The following is a 4044-nucleotide window of genomic DNA, read 5'->3' as shown; positions in this document are numbered from 1 at the left end:
AATATTTTGAGAAGCTATTTCTATTGTTGTACTGTGCATTGAAAGGGCAGAAAAATATATTTCATTCTCTTCTCTTAACTTTCTTAGGAGGAACCATGTCCTCGAATTCAGGGCTTTTTGTTTTCGTAACATTTGGTGCTCTCGTTACGCTCTCGTCAAGCTCTCTTCCATGGTTGACAACACCCGTCTTAAAACCCTTTCAGATAAACTCGATTAAATGCTCTCACAAATGTCACTATTTTCCACCCAAATGACCGATCTGCACACTCGTCTTTCTCACCTGGAATCCCCTTCGTCCCCTCCCCCATTCCAGTCCATTGACCACACACCTTCACAACGTCATTTCTTGAAGCTGGATGTACCCCGCTTTGACGGTACAGATCTCGTTGGATGGATTTTTAAGATCAACCAATTCTTTGACTACCATAACACACCGGAGGAGGATCGTATCACTGTTGCATCCTTCTATCTTGATGGAGCGGCTTTGGCATGGTTTCAATGGATGTANCGTAACGGCCAAATTCTTTCATGGACTCATTTGTTGCAAGCTCTTGAGACCAGATTTGCTCCCACAGCTTTTGAAGATCCAAGGGGTAAGCTCTTTAAGCTTTCTCAAACATCTTCCGTTTCGGCTTACCTCAATGAATTTGAAGCCACTGCAAATCGCGTGACTGGGCTGTCACCGCCCTTCCTGTTAAGTTGTTTCCTCTTTGGCCTCAAGTCGGAAATCCGCCGTGAGGTGGTGGCTCAACAACCACAGACGTTGTCGTTAGCGGTGGGTTTGGCCAGATTGCAAGAAGAGAAACTTTGGGATCTTTCTAGGGTTCAACGCGTTATACCACTTTCATCTTGGCCCTCTTCATCTCTTACGCGGACTGTTCCCACCCCTATTCAACAACCACCACTGAAACCTCTTCCTCCCATTTTGCCCTCCCCATCTCCAAAAACTCGATATCGCCAGTTGACGAAGGCCGAAATGGCGGACCGCCGTGAGAAGGGGCTTTGCTTTAATTGTGATCAGAAATACTCACGCTCTCATCGGTGCCCAGCTCGATTCCTTCTTCTAATCGCTGAAGAGGACGACTCCACCGGTGGGTTGGCCTCAAACCCAACAAGTTTGGATCCTGACCCGAGAACGGATGAGCAGCCACCACAGCCCATAGACTTATTATTGGATTTACCGGCCCAAATCAGTTTACATGCCTTGTCTGGCACTGGGGCCCCAGAAACTCTGCGTCTCACGGGTCATATTGGACAACATCCAATTNGTGTGTTGGTGGATGGGGGTAGCACCCANAACTTCATTCAAAAGGAGGTGGCCATTCGTGTGGGCCTGACCCAAACACCCACCACACTTCTCAAAGTATTGGTTGGGAGCGGTGAAGAATTGGNTTGCACTACGTTGTGTTCTACAGTGGAATTGTTCATTCAGGGACATTCTTTTCACATAGATTTGTATGTATTAGATATGNGGGGNTCTGATNTAGTCCTTGGNGCCCAATGGTTAAAGCAATTAGGGCCCATATTAATGGATTACCAAGCATTGACTATGAAATTTGTTTTTAATCACTCTACCATCGAACTCANAGGTGATTCTGGGCCACAGCCCACCTCCATTTCCTTGCATCAACTCAGACGTGTNGCTCGTTCCGATCCTACGGCCCAATTTTTCTCTTTGGCAGTTCGACCAGCTTCTACACACTGTTCTCTTCCTACACACTCTGACCCCAGGGTGCAGCAATTACTCANTTCATTTTCCTCCTTATTTTCTGAGTCAATGTCTCTGCCACCATCACGTGAAACNGATCACGCCATTCCTCTCTTCCCTAATTCTCATCCTGTCAATGTCAGGCCCTACAAGTATCCTCACTCACAGAAATTGGAAATAGAAAAACAGGTCTCCAAAATGCTTGCCTCAGGGTGGATACAACCAAGTTCAAGTCCNTTCTNTTCCCCGGTTCTCCTCTTNAAAAAGAAGGATGGNTCATGGCGGATGTGTGTGNATTACCGNNCCTTGAATGCCATCACCGTCAAGGACCGGTTTCCACTTCCCACTATCGAGGAGCTGNTAGATGAACTGGGATCTGCGCGCTGTTTTTCCAAATTAGATCTTACCTCCGGGTTTCATCAGATTTGCCTCCATCCCACTGATGTCCACAAAACAGCCTTTCGTACACACGATGGTCATTATGAGTACTGTGTAATGCCCTTCGGTTTGTGCAACGCGCCAGCCACCTTCCAATCTACTATGAACGACATCTTCAGGCCCCTGTTACGTAAGACGNTTATTGTATTTTTTGATGATATCTTGGTCTTTAGTACTGATTTTGCCCANCATTTGTCNCATCTTCANCAGGTATTTGAGATACTTAAACGCAATCAGTTTTATTTACAACCTCAGAAGTGTTCCTTTTCCCAGTCCCAGATCGCATACTTGGGGCACATTGTAGCNGACNNGGGTGTGTCTCCAGATCNAGCAAAAATACAAGCTATGGTTCAGTGGCCAACTCCCTCTTGTGCTAAGGGACTGCGCGGATTTTTGGGATTAACAGGGTTTTATCGCAAGTTCGTANGNGGGTATGCANCAATTGCACAACCCTTGACAGACCTTCTCAAAAAAGGAAATTTCACATGGTCTTCCACAGCTCAACAAGCATTCGATACACTGAAATCTGCTATGACTAGTACCACTGTTTTGTCATTGCCTGATTTCTCTAAAACATTTTATGTGCAAACTGATGCCTCCGGATCGGCGATGGGTGCAGTGTTAATTCAAGATAATCATCCGATTGCTTATTTCAGTAAAGTTTTCTGCCCTCGTTTATCTAAGTCCTCTGCTTATGTTCGGGAGCTTCATGCCATTACAAGTGCGGTGAAACGGTGGCGTCAATATTTGCTGGGCCATTTTTTCATCATTCAAACTGATCAGAGGAGCTTGAAGGAGTTATTGACTCAAATTATTCAAACCCCAGAACAACAACATTACCTTGTTAAGTTACTCGGCTATGATTATGAAATTCAGTACAAACCAGGGAAGCTAAACATAGTGGCAAATGCACTTTCACGAGCTGATTGCACTACTCAGGGTGCGATGCACATGCTGACTATCCCTCAATTTGTGTTATTGCGTGACTTAAAGGAATCACAATTACTTGACCCAGATTTTATCCTCATGAGGGATAAACATCTCTCAGATCCTTCCTCATATCCTCACTTCAACTGGAATGGTGAATTGCTTATTTATCGTGGGAAAATTTGGTTAAGCTCCAAGTCCAAATTCATTTCCTTGTTGTTAAGAGAGTTCCATGAAACACCTATTGGCGGCCATGCTGGGGTCAGTAAAACTCTGAAACAATTGAGTGCTAACTTTTACTGGGCGACTATGGCCAAGGATGTTAAGGTGTTTGTATCTCAGTGCAATGTCTGTCAACAAACTAAGCATAGTATTAAGCGTCCAGGAGGCCTTTTACATCCGTTACCCATCCTAACGGGTGTTTGGGAAGATATTTCTCTAGATTTCGTAACTGGTCTCCCTCCTTCCAATGGTTACACAATGTTATTGGTGGTAGTGGATCGTTTCTCAAAGGCTATCCATTTGGGCACTCTACATACAGGCTTCACAGCTTATAAACTAGCAGAGTTATTTGTCACTTTGGTTTGCAAACACCACGGCTTGCCCAAGAGTATTGTCTCCGATAGAGATCCGATTTTCATTAGCCGTTTCTAGTCAGATTTGTTCAAGTTCAGCGGCACCCTTCTCCGAATGAGCTCCTCTTACCATCCTTAAACTGATGGACAGACCGAAGTCATGAATCGCACCATTGAACAATATTTAAGAGCTTTCGTCCACAACAAACCTCATCATTGGTTCAAATACCTTCCTTGGGCAGAATACCATTACAATACTTCAATTCATTCTGGGTCTGGATTGACTCCCTTTGAAGTGGTTTATGGCAAGCTACCTCCATCTATACCAGCTTACATTGAAGGCACTTCTATTAATGCAGGTTGTGATTCGGTGCTTACATCCCATGAGGAGATTTT

Source organism: Vigna radiata, chromosome 8, assembly GCF_000741045.1.
Source record: "Vigna radiata var. radiata cultivar VC1973A chromosome 8, Vradiata_ver6, whole genome shotgun sequence".
In the NCBI taxonomy this organism is placed as follows: Eukaryota; Viridiplantae; Streptophyta; class Magnoliopsida; order Fabales; family Fabaceae; genus Vigna; species Vigna radiata.
This window is presented reverse-complemented; position numbering follows the sequence as displayed.